Source organism: Canis aureus, chromosome 10 (assembly GCF_053574225.1).
Source record: "Canis aureus isolate CA01 chromosome 10, VMU_Caureus_v.1.0, whole genome shotgun sequence".
Classification (NCBI taxonomy): Eukaryota; Metazoa; Chordata; class Mammalia; order Carnivora; family Canidae; genus Canis; species Canis aureus.
The window spans coordinates 66937754-66965744 of NC_135620.1; the positions used below are offsets into that span (position 1 = coordinate 66937754).

Sequence of the window (27991 nt, forward strand, 5' to 3'; positions counted from 1 at the left end):
AGGGAGAGACTCTTTTTCATCCCATTTTACAGATGTGGCCACTCTGGCACAGTAAAGATACTTACCAAAGATCTCAAAGTGAGCATTTGAACCCGGTAGATAGACACTGCTTAACCTCTCAATTTGCATTTTATGAATGCAAATTAGTTTTACTCTCAGCTAAGGCAAGGGTGCTCTCAGGATGGAGCAGGAGTAGCTTTGCCAGATAAAATACGGGACTTTGAATTAAATTTGAATTTTAGAGAAGTGATGAATAGATTTTTGGTATCAGTGTGTCCCAAATATTGCATGGGACATCCTAAGAAATTGTTTATTGGTTACCTAAAATTTACACTTAACTGGGTGTCCTATATTTTAATTTGCTAAGTCTGGAATAACTAGTCAGGAGGGCTGTTACAAAGGAGGTGAAGATAATTGCTTAATACATTTTGATTATTGTGGTTTGGGATTTTTTTTTTTCTATGACTTCATTCGAGGATTACAATTTGTTATATGAAGCTTTAAATCAGACAAATATATCCAGTTTCAGTTAATAAAATATACTGCTAACCTATCAACAGACCTCTCCTGACTTCTTTTTTTCTAGAAATAAGGGCTTCCAAACCTGACCAAGGTCAAGATCTATACCTCATTGGTTTCTCTATGAAATGAAACTATAGGAAACTGTCCCCAGTTTGTTTCTCTGGAGTGAAAACAAAAAACAAAAACCCGCTACCTTTTCCTCAATCTGGGCATGTTATGATTTTTCTGAAGCCCATTCTAGAATTTTAATTTTAGCTGAGCTATCAGTTGGCCTGATTTCATTTTCTGCAGATAGCTTCATCATCCCAGTTTTTAAAATGTTGACAAAATTTTCTTGCACTTTTACCAACTCTATTACTTGGTAAAATTCCCCTCCCTCTGTGTGGTCACCTCCTAAAATAGATGACAGTGGCCTGGATATTCCAAGTCAAAGTTCTGATACATTCACAAATATTTCCTGGATACACCAGTGCATTTCCTCTTATGTTCATTTCTAGCATTCCAGCATCTAATGATGATAAAGCTCTAGAAATAGTCTCTATCCATGTAGGTCAGAGCCCATTTGCAGATAAGCCTGTCTTCTTATGAGGGGCTCATTGGCAAGTACCGAAGTTCTATGACTTCCATAGAACTAAGGTAAGCAAACCAAATGCAGAAGTCATTAGTCTTTGGTGCTCTTGGAAAGTCACCAATCTGGTTCCTGCCTAAGCAGGAGTTTGCCTATCTAGTTCATTTATTAATGAATTATCATGAATGTCTGGGAGCATTTAGAATGGCCCCAAGTTATTCCTAAAAAAAACAAATTATTCGGGGGATCCCTGGGTGGCCCAGCAGTTTAGTGCCTGCTTTTGGCCCAGGGTGCCATCCTGGAGTCCCAGGATCGAGTCCCACGTCGGGCTCCCGGCATGGAGCCTGCTTCTCCCTCTGCCTGTGTCTCTGCCTCTCTCTCTCATCTCTGTGTATTCTCATGAATAAATAAATAAAATCTTTTTAAAAAAATAAAATAAAAATAAAAAATAAAAAACAAATTATTCACATGGCCATTTACAATAGGCCTTGTCCTTCTGAAACATAGCACATCACAGAGGTCTCATAAATCTTAAGTGTAAATCCCAGGAATATCTGTTGGATTTATAGGCAGAAACATCTTGCTTCATTATACAAGTATTTAAGATTGTTTAAGTGAGCACCTAATGTTCCTCTAGATAAATGATCAAATGCCTTCCTTTCCATCTCTCTTCTACCCAGCGCCCAAGGGCCTTCCTCCTTGCTTTTTTTTCTGTTGAAGTGAAAGCTTGCAGTTAACCTGGTCAAAATCATGACTTATGTGTCAGTTGTACGTAAAGAGAGAAAACATGCTCAGACAAGGTGATTGATTGGCTGGGAGAACAGAGGGCAAAACACTAACAAGGCTTCCATACCAAGAGCAAGGCTGTTTTGGTGTAACTGGAGCCTATTGTTATTGCAACCATTGTTTCTCCAGAAATGAGCCAATGGAGACAGGACATTTATTTTAGCTCGGCACTCTTATGTCTATTTCTGAAAAGGAAAAGGTCCCTGCTGCTGCAATTCCCACTCCCTCTCCCAAAAGGTACTGGGCTAGCAGGTAGGATATTGAACGGATCATCATGATCTCCAAATGCTCATAGACTGGTAAGCTTTCATCTCGGATGTGCTGAATTTCTAGTCTCGTTCAGTTTAGAGAAATGAATAATGAGGGTAATATTCATAATGTGGATAGTGATATCCTTAGAAGATATTTATTCTAATGTATTGAGAACTTCCCATGTGTTGGCCATTGCCCAGGATCCTTAGAGGATTATATGATTATGATTTGATTCTTCCCACAACCCTGTGAGATAGGTACTATGAGTAATTTACAGAGGAAGAAAAGGTACAGAGAGACTAAGGAACTTGCCCAAAGACACAGCCAAGGAGTCTCAGAGCCCAGATCTAACCAGGCAGCCCTTGCTCTTAATGACTATGTCACACTGCTCTGCCTTGTAGAACAAAATGACAAGGTTCGTATGCAAATGTATAAAGTAGGTCTCTCAGCCCCTGATCAATAAGGGAGCTTTTATGTAGTTCTGTTTGCATTTGTTCTTCAGTACAAAGCTGGAGTTTATCTGGTGGGATAAGATTAGATTTCATCCCTGTGATTTGGTTGTTTTTCAGATTTGCCCTTGGGTCCTCATCCTATCAATATTCTGATTACATTTTCCTTATCATTCTACTGTGGTGATTCATGAATATGATAAAACAGAGCTGCCTCTTCAGTAAATAAGGGAAGCTGGGCCCACAGTGAATAAATAGACCTTTCATTGAATCTGGAGAAATTCAGCATATAGATGTCCTGCAGTATTTATTAGGAGACTACTATACCCACCAGGCCTGAGCTTAGGTCGGTTTCTTCATTTAGTGTTTCCTAAAATATCAACGCTCCTATGTTATATGGTATTTGTTAACTTGTAGGTAAAAAAATCAATTTATTGAATGTTGTGTTGCACGCTTTTGTACGAGGTGTACCATATTTAACCAGATTCAAATTTTAAGAGTGACTTTTCAAATTGATGTCACTAAATCCTCTGGAAATTCTGAAAATAAGAGCTTATGTAAAGTTGAGAAATAGATAAATATTCACCTACTAAGAGCTACTGTTTTCATTATTCTTAATGTGTTTTAAATGTTTGTTCTTACAAAGAAAATACGAACAAAACCCAAATAATGAAAAAATTTCCAAGTTTATATTAAGTTTATTGCATGAGTGACATAGGGAAATCCCTCTTCAGAGAAATGGCATTGCAAAAGAGGCAGAAAACTTCCTTCTTTTTCAAATAAAAAATGCATCCTGTTTCTAAGCATTTTTCATCGTATTTGACAGTTTATTAAATTAATCTTTTTTCTCCATGTGGACTTCATCAAACTTTTCTTATCCTGTGATGATCTTTTTTTTTTTTTTTAAAGATTTTATTTATTCATGAGAGACACAGAGAGAGAGAGAGAGGCAGAGACACAGGCAGAGGGAGAAGCAGGCCCCATGCAGGGAGCCCGACTTGGGGCTCGATCCCAGGACTCCAGGATCACACCCTGGGCTAAAGGTGGTGCTAAACCTCTGAGCCACCAGGGCTGCCCCATCCTGTGATGATCTTGACCCATCTTCCTGTTTGTTTCTTATCTCCTCTCACTCTTCCTCCCTCCCTCCCTCCCTCCCTCCTTTCTCCTTCCATCCTTTCTTCTCTTCCTTCCTTCTTTCTTCCCTTTCTAGATTTTCCTTCCCTTCTTTCCTAGCTTTCATAAGGGCACTATGTTATCTTACCAGCATTATTTCATTTAACACTTACAGCTAACTGTGAGGCAGGTACCCTCCTGGTCCTGATGGTACAATAGATGAAGAAATCGATGCTCTGAGGAAGTAAGGGATTTTCCCAAGATCACAGAATCTTTAAGAGTGGAATCAGGATGCAGCCCAAGGTCTGTTCTATTCCGAGCCCACGGTTTAGTGCTTTCCATATAATGAGGACACATTTCTTTTATAATTGGGAAAATTATTTATTTATTCATTCATTTATCTATCTAGTCATCTATTTATTTATTTGGGGGAGGGAAGGCAAAGGGACAGGGACAGGGAGAACCTCAAGCAGACTCCACCCCTAGTGCGGAGACCATTGTGGGGCCCGATCTCATAACCCTGAGATCATGACCTGAGTTGAAATCAAGAATTGGCCACTGAGCCGCCCAGGCATGCCCAAATTTTTTAATTAAAATTTAACAACCAGGAGGCGCATCTGGGTTGCTCAGCGGTTGAGCGTCTGCCTTTGGCTCAGGTCATGATCCTGGGATCCTGGGATTGAGTCCCACATCGGCCTCCCTGCATGGAGCCTGCTTCTCCCTCTGCCTGTGTCTCTGTCTCTCTCTCTCTCTGTGTCTCTCATGAATAAATAAATAAAATCTTTTTAAAAAAATGTAACAACAGGAAAATAGTCATGATTCTCTAGGAGAAGGAATTAGGCAAGAGCTGATCTGATCTGGGATCCCTGGGTGGCTCAGCCATTAAGCATGTGCCTTCGGCCCAGGGCGTGATCCTGGAGTCCCGGGATCGAGTTCCACGTCGGGCTCCCTGCATGGAGCCTGCTTCTCCCTCTGCCTGTGTCTCTGCCTCTTTCTCTCATTGTGTCTCTCATGAATAAATAAATAAATAAGTCTTAAAAAAAAAAAAAAAAAGAGCTGATCTGATCTAAGACCACTGTGGCTTATTCGACCAAACATGGTGAGATTACTGAGTACAGACTGGCACAGATAAATAGTAAGTAGCTAACACCTACTGAGAACTAAGAGGTAGGTTCTCTGGACTTTGTTAGCATTAACTCATCCTATACTCACCACAGGATCATGATAAAGATACTCTGTAATTGTCCCTATTTTAAAGATTGGGAAACTGAGGCACAGGGGAGCTAAGTGGCAGGGAGGACTTTGGCTGGAATATGTGGATTTGATGGATGCTTGAGGGAACATGAGGAGCTGCAGGTAGGATTCTAGGGTGCACTCAATGGAATGTGTCTATCTGAGGGGAGGTCAGGATAATGGGAATGGAGGGAAGAAGCTTGTGGTGGGGGAACAGCAGCCTTGGGGGCAGAGTGAGGAAGAGGCCTTCGAAGGGGAAGGCCTGGACGGGCCGGGGCAGGTGAGAAGAAGGGCTTTCTAGGTGGAGGGAAGCGTGTGAGGCAGGAGGGGTTCCAGGGCTGGTGGATGCAGGGCAGGTGAGTGGCCCCAAGGCCCACCAGACCAAAGCAGTAGGTAGAGCAGAGGCTGAAGAAGAGGGGAGCAGGGGGCGGAGTGGGGGGGACACTGACTCTGGCCACTTCAGCGCCGCAGGATCCCTGTTCTGGCCCCAGGTAGTGCCCCCTCCTGTAGGAACTGGGCCCTCTGCGTACAGCGCCCCGAAGGCACCCCCTTCTGAGAGTGTCAGCGTGGAGACTTCATTGCCTGCCCCGCCGTGTTCGTGTCCGTGGCAGTGTCGTCAGCCTGTCCAGCACCACGGAATATAGAGGCCTGAGCCGAGCCTAAAGCTCCACTGGCTGCACTGCCGTCCTGGTGCCCGGGGTGCCAACAGGTGGTACCGCAGCCTCTGCACCTGTGCGGCCTTCCTGCTGGGGCACTGGGGATGGGGGGGGACGTCCACCTGACCCTGAAACCAGGGCTTTCCCTCACCATCCCGTGTACTGCTTTTTTTTTTTTTTTTTTTTAAGATTTTGTTTATTTTTTCATGCTCTCATGACTAGATGTAGAGAGGCAGAGACACAGGCAGAGGGAGAAGCAGGCTCCCCGCAAAGAAAGCCCGATGCGGGACTTGATCTCAGGACCCCGGGATCATGGCCTGAGCCAAAGGCAGCCGCTTGACCGCAGAGCCACCCAGGTGCCCCATCCTGGGCACTTCTTATTATTTATTGACTGCTCTAGAAATGATAAAAAGACCAAAGGAAGCAAGCTTACAGCAAAGAACTTCACACTGCTGGGCTGACAGTGAGTGAGCCGGTGTACCTTTGAGTCCTGACTTTGACTTGCTGGGTGGTTCTTTTTTTTTTTCCTTTTTGCTATTCTTAAAAAAAAAAAAATGTCAATTCAACTAATTAACATATACTGTATTATTAGTTTCAGAGGTAGAGGTCAGTGCTGCTGGGTGGTTCTGTGCAGGTTCCGTCCCCCACCTAGGATTCCTTTGCTCCGCTAACAACTGACGCCCCGAGTTCTGACCTTGGAGTGGGCCCTGAGCTTAGGGCTGTACGGGGATGATCTCCTTATGGAGCTCAGGGCAACCACGTAAGGTCGACGTTCTGATCTGCCTTTTACACGTGAGATTCAGAGAGAGACAGTGAACAGGGGACAGATCAGGATTCCCTGCCAGGCCTCTGGCTCCCGAAGACTCTGTCTTTCATGGACACTTGGCTATCCTGTAAGATGAGGGCCGTGGCTTGCGTGACATGTCGTGCTCCCCCCCAGCTCTTATTCTCCTGTCTGGCATTTTGCTATGCCCTCCCCCACCCCAAGCAAATACAGAAAATGCTTAAAATAAAAAACAGGAGCAGCAGCAGTCGTCTATCTGAACACCCCGCCCTGGTCTCAGTACCGCCTATCTTATCTAGCAGGTCTATAAATTACTTAGCAGTGTAGCCCAGGGCTCCTGGGTGCCTGAGCCCATCCCCGGAGTCACCAAGGGTTTGGGGTACCTGGCAGCTTTACCTGGGTCTGTTCTCTGTCAGAGAAGCAGGCTTCTTAAGGTATTTGAGTTTGCAGGGCCTGTTCTGAACATTAACCAGGCAGGGTCTAAAAAGAAAAAGAGGGGTTCTGGGTGCTCAGGGGTTGAGTATCTGCCTTTGGCTCAGGATGTGATCCCGGGGTCCAGGGATCGAGTCCCACATCGGGCTCCCTGCATGGAGCCTGCTTCTCTCTCTGCCTGTGTCTCTGTCCCTCCCTCTCTGCGTCTCTCATGAATAAATAAATAAAATCTTAAAAAAAAAAAAAAGAAAAGAAAAGAAAGAAAAAGGAAGAGAGAAAGGGGGAGGGCAAGAAAGGAGGAGAAGAGAAGAGGGAGCTGTGGGGAAGGCGTTGACCCCAGGAGGTGCAGAGTCCGCATGGATGCTGTGGCTGTGCGGGCTTTTAGCATAAGCGTCTTGGCTTCTAAAGTGATATTACACTGGCCAAGGTCCCATCCCAACAGAAGCATTAAATAGAAGCAGTGATTAGCATTTTCCATATTTAAATGATCTTAACTCTTAAGAATCTTAGTGGCTACTTAGGTAAGTAACTTAAATTTAACTATCTATACTTAACAATATATTGAGTATATAGAAACTTAAATAATATAAACTTAAAATGCCTTCCTAATATAGTTCATCGTCTTTGGTGAACTTACCTTAACACTAGGGTAAATAATTTAATGTGTTCAGTGTTGTAGAAGGAAAAAAAGCCTACTTTCTCACTGGATCATTCTCGATATTAAAACATTTGATGACTAAGTCAGAAACGACTGCGAAAACTGCCTCTGCGATAATCAGAATTATTTAAGATGTCAAGATTTGGTCTTTCTCCGCTCCTAGTATTACTGAAAACCCTTATGGTCCTTTCCATAAATGAATAAACAACCTGTACTTCAAAGTTTGGTGGGGAAGTTGGGAATTCCTGGGAAAATGTTATAGTTTCATTTTTTAAAAACAAAATATAGGGGTACAGTCAGTTGAGTGTCTAACTCTTGGTTTTGCTCATGATCAGGATCATGGGATCAAGCCCTGAGTCCAGCTCTTGGATTCAGAAAATCTTGAGATTTTCTCTCCCTCTCCCTCTGTCCCTCCCACTCACACACACACTCTCTCTCTTTCTAAAATAGATAAATCTTAAAAAAAAAAAAAAGACACATAAAAAATCATTCTCTATCTTACCTAAAATTGAAGAGGAATTAAACACCCCTGGAAAGAAAGGTTGTTTTGCATTTAAAACACAGATCATTAATGAGAAGCAGATCCACTGAGTTTACTCAGTGAAGACTGTGGTGGGCATTGGGGGCACCGCTTCCCAGAGTCTGGGAACACACTGTGTACAGCCCACGTATATTGGGCGTATTTTATGTTTTCAGTGCCAGGCTTTAAAGAGTACCTTGGTTCATGCTTTGTCTCCATGAGGGCACGAACTCTGGAATGTTCAATAGATTTTTTTTTTTTTTTGAAGTACCCAACGTGGGGCTGGAACTCATGACCCTGAGACCAAGAGATGCTTTACCTACTAAATCAGCCAGGCACCCCAAGGTGATTTTTTTTTAAATGTTCCAGTTGTTAAATGAGATAAAATCCTCAGCCAAGAAACAAAGACACAAAGTGCACAAACAAAGCGCATTTCCTATGGCTTTGTTGTTGTTAAATACCTAAGTAATACACGAATACATTCTTGTCATTAGCACATGAGCTTTGAGGCTCTGGAACTGAGGAGGTGGGACCGAGATTTGTCCCAACATTTGTCCCACGTAGCCATTGATGCCTTCTTGCTTCCCTTACCAGGAGACTCTGTCCCCTGTGCTCTCTTCCTTCCTCACCTTGTCTCCCTCCCACCAACAAATAGAGTTTTTCCTCCACTTTCCCCAACACGGGGCTTCCCATGTAGCTGCTTTTCATTGAATATTTTAGTTTGGAATACTGTGTGACTTTCTCTGTATGCTACTGCGTAAAACTACGTTACAATGGGCAATCTGGGCGATGTGATCTCACTTTGTCCATGTAGAGAATTTACAGTCCAGCTACAGTGTGGGACGAAATAAAGACAAAGTCAGATGGGCAAAAGTTGCTTGGGTTTTGGAATGTTTCATTTGGACTGATTTTAAAGGTCTTTTGGAAAAAGAGTCTCAAACGGCAGGGGCGAATGTAATCAGGTCACCGTTTCCTTGTGTTAGAAGGTTTGGCAAAGGAGAGGTCAAGTGTGAGGATGCAGGAAAAGGAAATAAATGTGGCACAGGCAGGGAAGGAACTTACTGGATACAGGAAGCCAGAGACCCTGGAGAGGAAAGGAAGGAAAGGCAGGCATCTCTAACGAGGCCAAGAATGGGAGTAAACATGCTCCAAGAGCCAAGTGTTCTCATATGACACTGTCCCTATCTCTGTGTCCACGTGTTCTCTCCTTCTCCTGCCTAAGGACTGTGTCCACTCCCAGTGCCTCCCAGACCAGGCTGGCTAACAGAATCATGTGGGAAGCTTAACCACATACAGATTCCTGGGCCTTGGGTCTTCTAGGGAAGCAGACCCCAATTTTTTTTCTCCTGCAGCTACTCGGGATGTGAGCTAGCTTGGAAAACACTGATCTGAAGATTTGGCTTTGAGAAAGGTGTTGTTTTTTTTTTGTTTGTTTGTTTGTTTTTTAAGATTTATTTATTTATTCATGAGAGAGAGTGAAAGAGAGAGAGAGAGAAGCAGGCTCCATGCAGGGAGCCTGATGTGGGACTCGATCCCGGGTCTCCAGGGTCACGCCCTGGGCCGAAGTCAGGCGCTAAACCGCTGAGCCACCCAGGCTGTCCGAGAAGGGTGTTTTTAATCGGATGAAACACAACTATGAGTCCAGACAAAGAGTCCATTGACGGACCCATGTCAGTCTTATGTGTCGTACATTCAAAAAGTTGATGGTTAAAACGTTCTGTGGATGGGTCATCCCTTCTATGAAAAAAGCCACATTATCTAGAGATGCCCTTTTTTGCCTTTAAATGAGAATCAGGCATCAGTGGAGAAATGTCTTAAGTGGGAAATCTATAGACATACAAAACGTCCAGATGAATAAGGTAAAACCATTATTTGGTTTAGAAAGTGAGCAAATGACCTGTGTGAGTCCTAGGACTTAGTTGGTTGGCCATCCCAAGTCTTGCAGCCAGCAGGGATAAATCTTGCCTTTTATACTTAAACTAAAATTATTCGAACCCCTACAAAGTGGAAGATGTCCAATGCCCGCCCCACTATTTTTATGGACTTTTAACTCAAGTGGCAGGGGGTGGAGAGTTAGTTCTTCTGGTCACTTCTTGTTCTGATTTCTTATATTGTCTGACTTCTTCATCTCACATCCATCTTGCTTGATATCCCAGACTCGTACAAGCCCCTTGTCTTTGGTTCTCCAAGCAAATGCTGTTTTAAGAGGTCCCCAGGTTACCAGGGGTACTTACATCACAACACAGCACAGCACAGTTTTGAAACTTTGAAAGTGTACATGAAATATTCTCTTTCTTTTGGCCTATTGACAATCAGGATTTTCTCATTCACTGACACTCCCCACCACCCCAGTCTTTCATCTGGCTCCATGGATTTTATAAGCTTCTGAATTCCAAAAGTGAATTGCACTTGAGCTGTGCAAACATTTTTTATCTCAAGAGATAGCCCCCAATTCTGAATTTACCAATTTATTAATGTATAGTCCCATTAACAGAGTGCAACAATCACTTAATTTTCATCATTCCCTCGCCAGAAATAAATAAAATTTCTATTTTATGTATTCACCAATTTCATAGGCAAAATATATTGTTCCAATATTTTCACTTGCATTTCTTTAGGAAGAGTTTGAGCATATTTTCATAAGTTCCATGGCCAGTTATGCTTATTCATCTATAAACTAGATAAACTGCTAGATGATCTAGGTTATCTTTTTTTCTATTAGGTATTTAGTGATTTTCTTCAATTTTCTTGTTGATTTGTAAGAACTCCTTACATATTATAGATAGTAACTCATTGTTATGTATGTTGCAAATATTTCCCCCAGTTTTTGTTTCTTCTCTTTGATTTTCAGTGGTACATCTGGCCCTATGGAGAAACTCTTGGGATTGAGATTGTTCCTAACTCTCCAACGATTTTACCTGTTGCTCCATGAGAAAGCCCCACAGATCTAGGGCGATTGGTTTGTTGGGGGCCAGTCTTTCTGGTGTTGGTTTTATTTCCTTTGCCCTCCTTTTCCCCTCCCCTTCTCCTCCTCCTCCTTCTTTTTTTTTTTTTTTTATTTATTTATTTATGATAGTCACAGAGAGAGAGAGAGAGGCAGAGACATAGGCAGAGGGAGAAGCAGGCTCCATGCACCGGGAGCCTGATGTGGGATTCGATCCCGGGTCTCCAGGATCGCGCCCTGGGCCAAAGGCAGGCGCCAAACCGCTGCGCCACCCAGGGATCCCTCCTCCTCCTTCTTTTTCCTAGCAATCCTTTATTTTCGGTGGGACACCTTTAACGTATGAGGATTACACCCAACTGATGCTTTTTGATGTTTCTCCTTGCTAGAAGGAGAAAGTGGAAATTTCTCTTTTGTGATTGGCCAGTCTTGGCCCTCCTTTGGGTTTGCAAGTCACCTCTCTGAGCCATTTGCAAGTCTTTTTTTCAACTTCTACTCTTCTCTAGGTTGGAGGCATGTAGCTACTGATAGACCATTATTTGCTGGATTTCGTTCATTTGGCTCAGTTTGGGAAGAGAGAAAGAAGAGGTCTTGTCAAATTGTGTCTAGGCTGACTTTCTTTCCCAGAAACTAACCTGTACTTTTGTGTTTCTTTAGTAAGTAAGTTGTATTTCCTGGGTTCCCTGGAGGCCACTGTTGCTCAGGGGTGGAGTTTAAAGTGGGCCGGCCACATGGCAGATGCAAAAGGAGCAGAAATATAACTGGAGGAGGTCATAGCAAAAGAAACCCTGAGCTCTTCTCCTGTTAAGCAACATTTCCATAGGTTTCGTGTCCTGGATGGTGTAGAGCTGTTGGAAGCATTTAATATTTATACATCCCAGCTAGATCCCCCCCCCCCCATAGAATTAGTAGCCCTTTCTTTGCTTTGAATGTGCTTTTAAAGTGCATCTAGGAGACTAAATGTGCTTCTTTCATAAAATATTCTCTACTCTAATAATCATTATCAGGTTGAGACACATATGATGTGATGTACCCACAAGAATGTGCTGGGTGATGGGGCGCCCTTATTTCCACTCAAGTCATGATCTTGGGGTTGTGTGTTGGGCTCTGTGCTCAATGTAGAGTCTGCTTAAGATTTTCTCTCTCCCTCTCCCTCTGCCACTCCTCTTGCTCACACCCAGAGGTGCTCTCCAAAAAAAAAAAAAAAAAAAAAAAGAAGAAAGAAAGAAAGAAAAAAAGACTGTGCTGGATGATAAAGCCAGATTTTCCCATCTCTAGGATTTCTCATACTTTCAGGTTCTTAACACCCTGTTGGCAGCTGTTAAAAGTTTTCCTAGCCCTGCCCCCATTGATTCTGATTTAGTAGGTACAGATGAGGCCCAGGAATCTGCATTTTTGGTAACTATAGTGGTTCTGATGTCTGTGGTCCTTAGTATGGGCTTTGAGTCCAGGGTCAGATTCTCAACCTCAGCACTACTGACATTTGGAACAGAATAATCTTTTGTTGCTGGGGTGCTGTTAAGCGATATCTCTGGCCTCACCCATTAGATGTCAGCAGCACCCCCGCCCCATTGTAACAATCAAAAATGTCTCCAGATATTGCCAACATGTCCTCTGGGGGCAAGGGGTTGTCAAATCACCCTTGACTGAGAACCAACCATTGACTGAGGGGGAATAAATGAGGAGAAAATGCTAGTTAAGAACAGTTTTTGCTTTCACATGCAGATGTTCCTACCCTTGTGCTGATTTCATCAAACAAATGAAGCAAATATTTCTGAGCACCTAATATGTACCAAGCATTTTATATTTAAATATATAAATATATTTTTAGATATATTATGTATTTTAAAGTGTTTAATATAATCATGGCTACTTCTTTAATATCTTATAAGATGGAAGAAAAGGATATGTTCTTGTAAGTTAATATCTATTGAACATGCAATTTTGCTAAATTAATATTCCCAATAGTTTTGTGTAGGATATACCAGAGCTTTAAAATTAATATTAGTCAATATTAAAAGTACTGTTAAATTAAAATTAATATTAAGATCGAGGGGCCTAGTTGGTACAGGTGGTTAGGCGTCTGACTCTTGGCTTTGGCTCAGGTTGTGATCTCAGGGTTCTGAGATAGAACCTGTTGTTGGGCTCCGTGCTCAGCAGGGGATCTGCTTAAGACTCCTTCTTCCTCTCTCTCTGCCCCCCCCCCACCCGCCCCCCTGTTTTCTCTTTCTCTCTCTCTCTTTTTTTAAAAAAAATTGGTATTAACATCAATGTTGCTTTAGGAAGGATGTAATTCAGCCAGTGTGAATAATGAAACAAATTTGATTTATAAACTTTACATTTATTCTAATTTATAAAAACATAAAGAAGAAAGACTCACAATGCCCCTGCCATAATACTGTTTATAAAAGCTCACCTCTGCTGTAATTTTAGAATCTTTCTTTGGAGAGTCTGTGGTCCATAGAAATAAACAACTGTACCCAAACATGCTCATTTGGATGTGAGTTTTTCAGGTGTCACTAAAATGTTAAAAATAGATCATGATGTAGGGCAACCAGATATTTAACTCCTTAAGTCAGTGACTCAAGGAGCTACAAGGATGGAAGGAAAGAGGGAGGGAAAGAAGGAAGGGAGGGAGAGGGAGCAAGGAAGGAAGGAGGAAAGGAGAGAGGAAGGAAGGAAGGAAGGAAGGAAAAGGGAGGAAGAAAGGAAGGAAAGGAAAGAACAGGAATTGATTGAGGACGAAGCTCGGTAATCTCCAAGGGGGGGGGGGGGTCGGTAAATTCTATTGAAATTCAAGAGTGGAGACCTACCAGAAGGCTGGTAAAACAATTCCTAAGTGGCCAGAAAAAGAATCCTATTGACATTCAGGAACCCCGAAGAGAACAATTGACCTCCCCATTGTGGACTCTATCCCCTTCCTCCGGTAAAGGTGTGAATAAAGCTCAGGACAGGAAAGAAGCCTTTTCTGCGGACCCTGCTGTTGTCGACGTGTCCTTAGCCGGACAGACTTTCTGGGCAGTTCCCGATGATATCATTTCTTTGTATCGGAGATCCAGGACCTTTGTGGATTAGGAGAGAAGAACCAAACGGCAGCTGTCCCTCCTGCTGAGCTTGGCACGCAGAACTGACTCTCAGGAGAGGCCCCCAGGACCTTGGCCAGGGGGTGCAGAAGGAAGCTGGCCCACCCTGGAATGCAAACCCAAAAGAGGGCAAGGGGCTCCGACTTGCAAAGCAGGAGAGAGAAGAAGGCAAACGAACACCCCATCATTCCTAGCGGAAAGTTGAATTCAAGAAGCCAGGCTTCACATCCTTTTCCCTTTGCAGAGATCCTGCAGAGTCAGAGAAGTGCTGGCTTTTTAAAAATGCTGATTTCTTTTTAAACACAATGTGGGGTGTTTTGTGCGTGTGTCCTCAGAGGATTTCCAGACAGTCCCTGTTCAAAGGGTCATTAACATTATTTAAATATTCATAGTGGGGGTGGGGATTATAGACTGAAATTTCAGACCGCGCGGGAGGGAGGGAGAGAGAGAGGGATGGATGGATGGGGGGGGGGGGGCGGCCTAGGGGAGCCCCACCTCGAATACCAGCTTGGACGCCAGGCCCCCGGCTGCCACCGGGGAGGGCAGTACGACGGAAACCCCGCGGTCCACACCTCGGCCTCTGGGCCATATCGGGGAGAGCCCCCCAAACGCAGGGGGACCCCGCGCCTGTCACCGAGACGCACTTCCTAAGGGCTGCGGGCGGTCGCGCTTACCCGGGGACAGTCGTGCTGCCGATCGCTCCCCCCGCGCTTGCACCCCCGCGCTCCCACCCACCCAGACGCAGGATGTGCACCCCAGGCACGTCCGCGGGGGCACACGCCGGCACGCCCACCCGGCACGCCCACCCGTAGGCGGACACAGGGCCGGGTCCCCAGGCACCGAGCCCCTGCTCCTGCACTGGCCCCTCCCTCCCTCCCTCCATCCGTCCATCCTTCCTCTCTCCATCCCTCCATCCATCCGTCCCTTCATCCCTCCATCCGTCCGTCTCTCCATCCCTCCATCCCTCCGTCCGTCCGTCTCTCCATCCCTCCATCCGTCCGTCTCTCCATCCCTCCCCTCTACCCATTCATTCTCTGCGTGGTTTCCCGGTCCGGGCTCCGAGTCCACCCACGGGGAGGTGGGGGCGGGGCGGGAGGGGCGGGAAGGGGCGGCGCTCCGGGCCCTCGGCTCCCCTCCGCCTCCCCGCCGTGGCTCCTCCGGCCAGAAGCGCTCGCCCCGCGCCGGGGCTGCCGCTCGCCGCCTTCCCGGAGCCTCTGGGCCGCCCGAGCCGGGGCAGGGCAGCAGCCGCGCCGCAGCCCGGAGCCCGGAGCCCAGCTCGAGGGCCGCCTCCCCCGGGATCCCGCGCGCAGAGGTGGGTGGCCCAGGCCGGGGGGGGGGGGGGCGGAGACCCCGACACCGAGTCCCCGGGGCGCCCCCTGATGTTGGGGACCCCGGGGGGGCTGCAGATCTGGGGAGCCCTCGGAAGGATCGCGGGCTGTCCCCCGAGGAAGGGGTCCTTGGCCTTGCCCCGCGGAGCGTGTGCGGGAGGGGGCCCGGCTGGAAAGGGCTGGGGCCATGTGGCTTTGAATTCCCGGGTTTGGGGGAGGGGGCCCGGGCCTCCGGCCGCTTTACTCGATAGTTGCTAATATGTGCTTAAAAAAAAATTGACTGAAGACCTCTTTTCCCCTGCTCCCTAACACCCACACTCACACTCACACTCACACACACTCACACTCACACACTCACGGAGCGGGGCTGGACGGGGAAAGCGGGGACCATCTAACGGCCGGGGCTGCCCCTGCAGACCCGGGAGCAGCCGAGGATGGAGCCGCCGGTTCCAGCTCCGGAGGGAGACGCAGGTCCTCAGATGGCAGCGCCGGGACCCCGGGGCCGGGGCGGGGGAGGTGGGGGGGGGGCTCCCGACCCGCCCGAGCCTGGCGAGCGGGGTCCGCGAGCTGCGCTCCGGGGCCCCCGGGGACCGAGGGGTGCGCGCCGAGCCCGCGAGCTGGGCCTGGGGCTGAGTCCCCAGCTGCTGGGACCCGGGGCTGCTTCATCCCAGAAAAAGCCGGAGGGTGCCGGAGGGTGCCGGAGGGTGCGTCTCTTGAGGCCCTTTGTGGGGACACTTGGGGGAGCGGAAGGGTCGCGGTGGTGAGCGCCGGGCGGGCTGTGCTGGGAACTGGGGGGGGGGGGGCGTGCGCCCTCGGGGGCGAGAGCCGGGACGCCCTGGCGGCCCCCAGAGACTCTGGGCAGACGTGGTGGTGGAGGACCCGGGACTGACTCGACGGCGGGGCGGGGCGAGCTGGGAGCGCGGGGAGCCCTGCAGGTTGGGGCCGCTGCGCCCCTGGGGAGCGGGTCACTGAGGTCCCTGCCCTCGGGCCGCGCGCTCGCCGCCGGGGATCCCTCCCTAAGCCTCAACCAGGGGGCGTCGTGGAGGGAGTGGAGTCTGGAGAGACGGTGGGGGGTCCCTCCAGACCCGGGAAAGCCAGCTTCCCGCGCGGGGTGGCACTGCTGTGGCTCCGCTAGGCTGTGTGGTCAGACTTGGACAGATCTGCACCCTTCTCTGCAGCAGTTTTAAGTGCGGCGCCAATAATTTGGGCGAGCTGGTTTCTCCCCCTCTGGAATGCGTGAACCCCTGGAAGGAGCGCGCACACGCACCCACACCTCTACACCTGGATACGGTGCGTCTTGGAATCCGCGAACAGGTTCCCACGGGGAAGCAGCCTTCCCCCTTCCCTCATCCCCGGGCATCCGGAGGCCACCGCCCACCATGGTAATCCCAGGAGATTTGTTTCCTTGGTTTTGTTCTAATTAAAGAGAGTTCACTTAAGCATCACACTTTTCTTCCTGGAAATGGTCCTGATTTAATTAAACGTTCTTTCTCCCAGCCTGGGAGCATCCCCAACGTTGATCAATAATATTTCAGAGTAAGGTGTCTAGAAATGATGTATTGCTCTTAAAGAGCTTGCTCTGTTTGGCTGGAGTAAAGCCCTTAAGAATTAAACCTCGCCCTAACACACCTCCTGAACAGCCCGCTGTCCACCGCCCAGTTTTGACACTGGCTCTTTGCTGGGAGGGCACCTTCTCCGTTGAGCGGGTGCCCCATGGGTTATGCAGGCCCTGCAGTTATTTGGGGCTGCACTAATAAAATTAGTCAGGAGCCAAGAAAAATGAAAGTATTTCTACTTTGTGCCTCGGAGCCCCTTCCCTCGCTGACTGCATTGCATTAGGTGTTGAGCTGTTCCTGTGGCAGCGAAGTTGACTTGAGTTTCTTTCTGGGATGCTGAGGAGCCGGTGTGAGAGGGGTGGCCGGGCTTTGAGATGGGACAAATATTTTGAAATGCCCATTATCTCATAGCCCTGGCATGACAGTTGGCACGGCTCCGTCTGCAGAGTTGAGGGTAGTGTTGTCAGAGATTATTTCACTTCCCTAAGTGGCTCATTCTGACTCAGGAGCCTCAGGATCTCAGGGTAATAAGATGAAGCAGGTTGTCTTAACTTATTATCAAGTGAGGGGAAAATGATGCCCTGGTTGTTTTATCCTAAAACTTTCAATATTTTAGTATGGAGCTAACTATTAAATCTTCTTTTTAAAAATGCTAACACCTTAGACTTTCTAGTTAATTATTAGAATTGTCTGGATACCACCCTTGTCTATTTGGTTGACTCCTAAAGCAGCCAAGTCTTGGATTTCTTTTTCTTTTTTTTTTCTTTTTAAACATATTTTATTTATTTTCTCATGAGAGACACAGAAAGAGAGAAGTACAGACACAGGCAGAGGGAGAAGCAGGCTCCATGCAGGGAGCCCGATGTGGGACTCGATCCTGGAACCCCAGGATCACGCCCTGAGCTGAAGGCAGACACTCAACCGCTGAGCCACCCAGAGGTTCCTCATGTCTCGGATTTCTATCACAGATGTTATTACAAGTGTCTACTAATAAAGATAATGAGAAATATTTCAAATAGAAATGAAACTGAATTTGGGTGGACGTCGTATTGAGGAATTTAAACAATTGAAACGGCAGGATGTTGAAATTTACTTCTAAAGACCAAAATGGTGATGTGTAGTTCCATTCTTTAATTTTTTACTTTCCTCAATGCTGGTTGAATTGATGATCAATCTTGAATTAGCCCCTGGAATGACTGTTCTTTGATCTTGAGAAACAGGAGCCATCATTTGTGTAGATTGTTGATCAGGGATCCTGTACCAACTATTGGAAATTTGAATCAGTTAATGTACTGATCAGGTTTAACAATTTTAGTAAGTTTTGTTAGAAAATGGCATCATTTTCTTTATAGTGCATAAACTCTATACCCATGGATAGATTTTTTGTGGAGCTAAAAAAGCTCAAGGCTGGGGGTTCCTCACTGGCACCAGCCTTCCCCATCAGCACGTTGAGGGGCTTGGGCCTGAGGGAGGCAGTGCCTCCATGATCCATGATGATGAGATCCAGGCTTTTTGTAAGAGAATCCCCTTCTAAGAACATATAGGGCTACTGTTCAAGTTTTGGACACATGCCCTTCAAGTGTGTTTTCCAGGAATGTATTATTATAGGGAAGTTGAAATCATCTCTATTTCATAGGAGAGCCACGGTTTTGCTCAAAGAGAAAATTACAGAGTTTGCATATGTGATTTTCAGTAGCACTTGATGAACTAGAATCTTAAGAATTGAAGTACTCAAAAAAAAAAAAAAAGGATTGAAGTACTCTAAGGAATATCAGTTTAAACCTAAGTTTTAAAAATTTGTTTCAACTGTGGCTCATAGAAGTGTGTTTCTAAGATGCAGGGAATGGCTGTCTTGCCCTAACTACTCTTTGCCTTGGTCCTTCCATGGACATTTTAGGACTTTGTAGCCTCCGTGTGATGTCCACATAGAGACAAATTATGGTTTATAGGGGTGCAGAAGAGTAATTGTGGAATCCACAGGACAGCCCCTGGAGGCTGGTTTTTGAAAAGCAAATCCCCATACAAATATAGTTTCTGTTCTTGCCCCACTCTGGAAAGTTGAGTGCCCGAAGAATGAATGAATCATGACGCTTCCTTTGCCTCCAGTACAGCAAGATGTGATACCTCCAGGTTTCAGCCTGGGATTCTTTTTACCTGTTGAAGTGAATTCTGAGATTAGAGAAATGCAAAAGTTGGACAGACAGACAGTATGGGAGAAGGGTCTGAAGGCATCCTTGGGCCCATTTACCTCTTTCCCGTTTAGTATTTGTCTCTGAAGTCCAGGTGCACTGTGCTACCAGGCCTTGGGGGGTCAGGGACATGTAACTGGGATTTGTTCCCATCTTGGTGGGAGTCTCAGAGACTTTGACCCCTTTCTCTCCTGGGTGTGTGCTGGGTTTCTTTCTGGTTGGTTTTGATGCTTAACCAGAGCAGCGTGAGTGAGCAGAGCCAAATATGCAGACAGTTCAATACCCTAGTTATCCAGAACCGTGGCAGGGCCAAAATGCATTAGTGCCTCGGTCAAGTTCTCTAGAAGACTGTGGGCATGTCACTTAAGTGGAATCTTAGTTCCTTCACTTATAAAAATGGGGCTACCGAGACCTGCCTATTTGCAAACTCGTGTTGAATGAGATATATGCAGAAGTACCTCGTGCTCGTTGTATTTCTCCCCAAATTGGTTTTCTTAAGTTAACAAAGTCTCTTTCCATCTTTTTTTCTTTTAAAGATTTATTTATTTAAATAATCTTTAAACACCAACATGGGGCTCGAACTCACAACCCCAAGATCAAGAGTCTCATGCTCTACCAACTGAGCCAGTCAGGCACCCTAAAACCTCCTTTCATCTTCATGGTAGATGCAAATAAGCGATTTTTCAAGTGTAATTGATAACATTCCAGTAATTGTGTAGCAGGTCACTTGTTCAGCCCTCCCACTGACCAGATGGAAAAGCTTTGAGTGCAGAGATTTCTCCAAGCCTAACCTCACCTCCATCCCCCAACCCTCTTTGGACTTGGAGGAGTCTGGAGGACATCATTCTTCTCTCTTTACCCCCAAAGCACCTGCACTGCTGAAGCTTCTTCCTTTTTTTTTTTTTTTTTTTTTTTTTTTTTTACTTGCTTCTTCTTTATGCTTTGAGTAAGTCAGAAATTGCTCCTCATTGGGCAAATGGGCCCAAATTTTCAGGACCCTAATCCTGGGCTTTATGGTCACTCAGTGACCCATAGTGTGATGGATATCAATGGGACTTCCCTTCCGGGAACTCCTACAAGATTCTTTGCTGGCCCTAATGAGTTTTCTCAGTCACTAAGATGAGAACAGGCATTAATATATTAAGTAAAGAGTTGGCATTTCAGGTTAAAATTAACTAGGTTTTCAGAAGAGCCCGAGAAGCCTGGTGAATTGAGTCCTTTATATCTTACCATTTACCTTCACAGATTTGCAGTAGATTTTGCAGGTCGGATGGATTATTAGGTCGCATCGTGGTGGGGTGGCCACACTGGAAACATTATTTTGAGTAAATTTGTCAGCCTTACAGATCATTCTTGTATACAAACACATACAAAAGAAATTCCCCACCTCTGCTCCCTAGTTCGCCAGCAAATCCCTCTGTGCCAGCCAGCCCTGGGGTCTTGACTGGCGAGAGCCCGTACGTTTGAGGAAGTGAGTCGGTTAGAAAAAGTAACTGGGGATTTACAAGCAACATGATTTTAAAAACAGAATATTGTAGCCCCTGACCCTGTTGGCAATGTCTCTGAATTTTTCTTTTCAGAAAACTACCTGCGGGAGGGAAGTCCCCTCTCCCACATAAAATGTCCCACAGAGGGGCGACTGTCCAACTCCTGGTCCCCGACCTTTTGGTGTTTCTAGTCCTGCACTGAAGACCCAGTTCCCTAGGGATCTGTCTTGTTCACTGGGGCAGCATAGCTAGTCCTACAGTCCAGCCAGGCCAGTGTCCTCGGGGGGACTCCTGGGCTCTGGCACAGACAGGATCGCCCATTTGAGAGGAGCCTGCATACTGCCTTTTGGGGTGCATGGGGGGGTGGGCGGTGGGGGGTGTTTTCTGGATACTGCCTTGTAAATCAGCTCTCCTGGGGATGTCAAATAAAGCTTGAGAACAATGGATACAGGCACCTCCCCACACCCCCCAAGTGAGCACCAGCTCTGACTTAGGAGAGACGGGCCCGGACCAGGTCCCCATCCTGGCTTGCCTGCCTCACGTCTTGACAGTTTTCACTGCTCTAACCCAGAGGTGATCCTGGAACTGCTTCAAAAGGTCTGTGGATTCTGCTTAGACTTTCTGCCCTGTGGAGCCCCTGCACCCCTTATCTGCTCTTTAGGATTGAAGAGAAATCGAGTCAGCACATAAAGATAAATAAATGCTGGTCCAGAAGCCTTAACCTCTCTTTGAACTATACCCAAGGATGTGTTTTATTGCTCTGCATGTGCTTTCGTGAGGGGGCCTTGAGAAGGGAGGTTACAGTGCAGAGCAAGATGAATGGTGATGCTGGACCAGTTTTTCCCAGGTTGTCAGAGGACTGCGCTGGAGGATGCTGCACGGAGCTGAGGGCGCCCTGGGCTTGTAAGGGGGAGAGGAATTGCCCAGGACTTCCAGGTCTTCGGTCTTTTGTTAGAAGAGTGTGTGTGGAGCTGCCACCCATACTACACTGAGCCCTGAAGAGAGGGGTCCCTAGGTGGCCACCCTATCTGTAGCCCATGATCTTCTCAGGATGTCCCCAGGGAACCCATGGGCCCAGGACCCAGCCAGCGGCCTGTAGCAGAGAGCAGCCATGCAGACCCCAGCAAAGCCCAACCCTGGGCAGGGGAGAGGGAGGGATGCTAGCTACCCCCCACCCCCACCCCCCGCCGTTAGTTCCCTCAAATGCAGAGCTCTGTGAGGCCTACCTGAGCCCCACACCTGGGTGAAGTATGTGTAGAAGGTTCTAGGAAGGCCAAACCACATTTTCCTGTAGGCGGTTAACTGACGGCTCTCAGCCCCTCTTCCTGACCAGGATTGGCTCACATTATCATGATGTCATTTGCTCAGGGGAATGAGGCAGAAACACTTTGTGTGGAGCAGTGCCTCGTGTAAGTTTTGTGGTACAGCCTATACACAGAGAAAGAGACCCATTGTCTAGCCCTCGTTATGTAAGGCGTTGGGGGGAGTGGTTTTCCCAGAGGAATAAATATTAATTTTCTAGAAAATTCGAGCACTTCTTAACCCTGAATCTAAAAGCTCTCTCTCTATGTGTATTAAAATCAAGGTCCGGGTGCCATGTGCCAAGTGATTCCAAGGCTATATTTAGCCTGGCAAATTATTATTTTGCATCAGAACATTTTATCCTTGCAAAGGATAACAGGAACTCTCCTCTGACACTATTCCAGGTGAATAGAATCCGTTCATTTGGGCAGGAAAATGATCAAACTGTATTGGAAAGTTAGAGCATACCCAAGGCACTTTGTGATCATCCCTGTTTGGGATCATTTTTCCTTTAGGAAAGAAGTTCAAGGCAGTGTTTAATACCGCACAGAGATGGGCCCCGAGTGTGGGAGGCATTGCTTTTGCATGAAATCACAATGTGTACATTGTTTTTAAAATATTCTTTTCATCATATGCTTCATTATCAAAACAATTCACAGCCTCCCAGGGATGACAGATGTTATAGTATAACCAGCATAGAGGCTATAAAATAGAAGAAGGAAAAGGGAAGAAACCACTCCCTCTCCAACCACTACTGAGAATGGAATTTAGTTTTCTCTTCTAGGGAATTCCCTGCAATCCCCAGGGACGCCTTGATCTTGACGTTTCTAGGCACGGTGCTGGGAGGAGCTTAGAGGGAAGGGGAAGGGAATTAACATTTTTTGAGTGCCAGATGCTAACCTGGTTGCTTTTATCTCCACTGTCTTACTTAATCCTCAGAGTCACCACCATTTTTCCAATGAGGATACTGATGGGCTCGGAGGCTGTGGCATCAGCCAAGGGTCCCACAGCTGTACATGGTCCTACCCAGCAGCTCCTGTTTTTCCTACCTAGCTCCCTCCTGTTCCCAAATCAGTGTATGGGGTCCTTGCTGTTCAAAGTGTGGTCTGGGGACCTGTGGCATTGGCATCATTCAGGAGCTCGTTGAAATTAGACAATCCTGAGCCCCCATCCCATCCCTACTGAATCAGAATCTGCATTTTACCCAAATCCCCAGGAATGTATATGCACAGGACAGTGTGAGACGCTCCCTTACCCGACTTGGAGGAGGAAGGTTTGGCAGTTGACGCTATGCAACTAGCCAAGCTTCAAGACTGGAATCAGCAGGCTCGCCCTGAGAGAGGAGTCTGTGAGAGCAGCAGGTGCTACTAGAATCTAGTGGGAGGCAGCTAAACGGCCCACAAAGCCCAGGACAGCTCCTCACCGTGAAGAATTATCCTGGCCAAGATGTCCAGAGGGCTGATGTTGAGATACCCCGGGTCTAGCTGTCCATATCTAGGATTCACACCCTGTCCGTGTTTCTGTGGCTTCAGACGGACGCACCTCTCTAGCGAGCAGACCTTAAAGGAGATGACACAAATTGCAGTGTGGTATGCAGATGTGACTCTTTAAAAAAAAAAAAATTATTTATTTATTCATGAGAGACACAGGCAGAGGGAGAAGCAGGCTCCATGCAGGGAGCCTGATGTGGGACTCGATCCCGGGTCTCCAGGATCACACCTGAACCCAAGGCAGACAGACGCTCAACCCCTGAACCACCCAGGCATCTTGCAAATGTGATTCTTTTCACTGGGACTCAAAAAAGTGACAAAGAGTTTAAATTGCAGCACGAAAGATTTCCCGTTAGAGTTCTGCAAGCATCTGGCTAAGGTACCCAGGAGACAGTGAAAAGGCCTCTGAGCTGGTACTGGTCCCAATTGTACCCCCCCCACCATGGGGTTACCCCCTCTCCTGACCAACCCTGCCTGGCTACCATAACTTTGGTTTCTTAGTTGTACTCCCCAAACCTGCCCAGGCCTCCGTCCTATTTTTCAGCGACCAAGCAAGCTGTGTAGGTCGGCTGTGCCACCTGGAGGCAGGGGGAGGAAAGGGGAAAAGTGGAAGGACTCCTTCCTTCAGGCTTTCCTCTCCGCACCCTGGGATCTGAGCCTCTCCAGCCTTTTCTTGCGTGGCTCCTAATGCTCCACCCCACCGCAGGCCCTTCCACTCCTGAACACCCATCTCCTGTCCCTTGGCCCAAAACATCTGGGACTCTCTCCCCACCAGCACCTCCGTTGTCTCCCTCCTTCCTTTTCTCTCTCTTTTCCTTTGGTAAACAGCAGATCAACCCCAATCACGACTGGGAAGTGAAACCAGCACCCCCAGTGTGTATTAAGGGGGGAAAAAGGGGTTTGAAGGGAAATTCTATGCAACAGAGCCCCTGTCATCCGCCTTCTGTTATGAGAGTCTCCTCAGAATTGCTGCAAACATCTCTTCCTACTCTCTTGGTTTACTCCAATTCAGCTGACTTTTTCTGGAGCTCTACAATTTGAAAATGGAGTTTTCTCGAGGTTCTGTTGTGTTTTCTAGCTTTTTCTCATGGCTGGTATTTATGACATTCATTTTCCAATACTTTTTATTTATGACCATTATCCACAAAGTAGATTGTTCTAGGTCGGCTGTAGAACCAAACTGGACTTATGACCGAGGTTTTCCAAGAAGTTTCTTTGTAACTTCTGGGTACCCTCTTTTTCACAACCTTTATTATTCCTTGCAAAACGAAAGGCGGAGCCACGAAAGTGGAGGAGGCGATGGGGAGTGGCTGGCGGGCTATGCTGAGCATCCAGCTCCAGTGTTGGGATCCAGGGGCCAGGGCAAGAGAAGCCAGAGCGCTGGGCTTCTGGCCAGAGTGGAATGTATCTTCCCAGGGGAAGCCTGTGTTTTTCCAGCAAACTAGCTGCTCTGCTCCAGAGGGCTTTAAACTGGAAGGTGGGGAGTTCCAGGGGGAGAGTGGGAGTCAGAGAACATGAGAGCCGTCGCTATGGAGGACTATCAGTTTTGTCACAAAAAGGGGAGATTTGTCATCTGGTCTTTGGTTCCTAGTCATTGTTTTGAGAAAATAATTGGGAAATCCATACCAGAAACAATCTTGCCCCTAAGATCATATACCTGAGAGGAAGAAAACCTTAGAGGCCCTTGTCCCCCGAGGCACCACTTTTCCCTGCAACCCACACCCTCGAGGTGTCACCTCTCAGGAACTCCTTGGGGGTCCTCTTGGGCTTGATAACATGTGCCACCTCTTGCAAGTTCCACCGAACTCTTTCTGCCACAAACAAGGCCTTTCAAAAATCAACCTGGAAAAATGGGAGCAAAAATCATTACACAATTGACCACTGCAAATACTCGGACAAATACAAAATAACAATTCCTGGGGCCTTATGAAGAATGGATCCAAACCAAGGACAGAGTTTATATGAACAGAGGAAGACATAATACAGTATGTGTACAATTGAATGAGACCCTGAACTTTTCGCATGGGTTTATTTTCAACCACAAATTAAGATCGAGCTTCTTTCAAAAGAGTGTAACTTTGAAAAAGTTCAAATTTATATATTTCTCTTGTGAGTTCAGGCTTTCACAAGAGCAGATACTCTGAGAGCAAGGTAGATTTAAGGTGCTTCTGATAATGATGATTTATTGAAAGTTGGGCCCTCTTTCAGTTGCCATGTATGCATTGTTATCTTTGACCCTCGTAACGTTCTGTTGGGGAAGAGACTATTATTATTTTTTTGTTGTTACAGATGCAGAGACTGAGACACGGTGGTTTAGGATCAGTGCATATAGCTAGTGGCAAAGCTGGATTTGAATCCCTGTAGTCTGGCTTTTGTAGACAGTCTCTTAATCATTACCTTCTTCTTAGTGCTTACTACAAGCCAAGCTAGCTCTCGTGTACTGTGGTTGAAGTTATAAATCTCAGTCCATAAACAGAGGCTTGCAAAAAAATACATACAGCATTTTAAAATTTAAATAAATTAATTTTGTCTCCAAACCCTCAACCTGTCCCGCTAACAGAAAATTTAACCCCAGTCATTTGGGAGATAGAGCCACCCTGTGATCATATCCAAGATTTAAGGCTTTAGAAGGTGCTAAGTTGTGGCAAGGAGGCCACCCTCACACCTGTCTACAGTGGTTTTAGCTGTGACTTCCCCCCATGTGTCTACATTGCTTTTGACTATGTCCATGTGGTCAAAGTCTGAAGCTCTCTGCTAGGCCATGCAGGCATGGAGGGCGCACAGGGATCCTTGGCAAGCCTGTGAACTTGGAGCCTGGAGTCTCCTCCATGAAGTCTTGAGTTCCCCTAGGAGCTTCCAGGGAACAGAGCAAGACACCCGGGGTAGAGGGCGAAAGGACCCTTTCTAAAAGGCCTCGCATAGTCTTGTTGATGGCTTGGATTTTCACAAGAGCCAGGAAGAACTTTGACTCCTTGACACCAGATTCCCAGAGCAAGCATTTAAATGAAAAGCCTGGTTGCCTGCCTGAGGAGGAGAGAAAGTAAAAGGAGAAGACATTTATTAAGATCTCAAAAATGTTTGTGGAGTAGAATGGTGGTTGCCAGGGGCTGGGGAAAGGGGAGAAAAAGGAGTCAGTGTTGAATAGGTAGGGTTTCAGTCTTGCAAGATGAGAAGGGTTCTGTGGTCGGATGGTGGAGATGGTTGCACAACAATGTGAACATGCTTAGTGCCGCTGAACTCTACACCTGGAAATGGTTAAGATGGTACATTTTGTGTTATCTCTATTTTACCGCAATAAAAAAGCATAGTCATCAATGCAGACATTTTATTTCCTTTGTATAACCTTGGGCTCATTAAAAAAAATAGTAAAATGAACTCAAGAGAACAAACCGATGGTCACCAGAGGGGAAGTAGAGGGATGGGTGCAACAGTGATGGGGATCAGGGAGGCCACTTGTTGAGATGAGCCCTGGTGACAACTGGAAGTGCTGACTCACCTTGTATACCTGAAACTAATATAAGACTCTGTTGACTATGCTAGAATTAGACAAAAGCCTAATTTAAAAATAGTAAAATCGATACATCTACATGACAGAAATAAAAAAAATAATTTGTCACCCTCAAATTAAAAGTTCATGAGAAACTATTTTTGAATGCCAAAGGAGAAAGTCCAGTTGAATCCTCCAGGGGTGGGTGTGTTTGCTTTCCTGGGGGAAGTGCCAGGTCTCCTCCGACCTCTGAGACAGGCCTGCATCTTGAACACTTGAGGCTCTAAACGTTTACCCAGGAGTGAATTGGCCCAGAGAGTGTTGGAGGGCCCAAGGGGTCCCCTCCCTCAGAGAGCACCTAATGGGACAAGCCTGGGTGGGTAAATGGTGGCCTCATGGGAGGCCATAGGACTGTGATTTGAAGAGGACATGAGTCGAGCTGTGTTTTCCTGCCCAGGCAGCTCCTTAACTGCCACACCTCTGTCATCAAAGGAATCCCGAGCTGTCGCATTTCTCAGTATAGTTCCTCCTCAGATGAACTCTAGCTCATCACATTTCCACGGTGGAAATTACCTCTCCCCTTTTGGTTCTTACCACAGTGGCTCCATGACAGGGGAGATGACGGATGCCCAGACTTGCCTTCTGGCATTCCGAGCACCAGGTATCTGGGCCCTAGACAGGCCCAGCCTCTGAGACAGGGAGAGGTGCCTCGAGGTCTCAAAGACCCTCCTCCTCAGAGTTGGCTGTCTTGTTGTGCTTCCATGGTTGTCAGAAAGGGCATGTTCTGAGAATGCCCCATGTGTCACAAAGCTGTGGAAACACAGGGGTGGCAGCCCCAAATGGCTCGTCCCAGGGCCACACCAGCGGGATGACTTCCTGGTGGAGGGTGACACCCGAGACAGCAGCGTGACTTCAGCCGGCCAGCCCCCCACAAGCACGCCATTTCTGTGATGGGCCCTTCCTCCTCTTTGCCTTCATTTGTTTTTAATTTCAATTATGGTAAATTGTGTATAGTGCAGAATGTATCATCTTAACTGTTTTTAAATGTACAGTTTAGTGGCACGAAGTGCATTCGCCTTTCTTTCCTCTTTGATATTCATGAGTAATACTCCTCTGCCTGTATATACCACATTTTGTCGATCCATTCACCCCTTG

At 46.6% G+C, this 27991-nt stretch overlaps 1 protein-coding gene across 10 annotated transcripts in view; it reads left to right on the forward strand.

Moving 5' to 3' along the window:
- Positions 1 to 27991, forward strand: part of PALM2AKAP2 (PALM2 and AKAP2 fusion) — a 468534-nt gene that overhangs the window by 345168 nt on the left and 95375 nt on the right. The window contains exon 1 of one of the 10 annotated variants that reach the window (XM_077912870.1): positions 15155 to 15309. The exons of the other annotated variants lie outside the window; for them this stretch is intronic. The gene's annotated coding sequence lies outside the window, so the exon portion shown is untranslated. Of the gene's footprint in view, positions 1 to 15154; positions 15310 to 27991 lie in introns of those variants that run through there. 10 annotated transcript variants of the gene reach the window in all.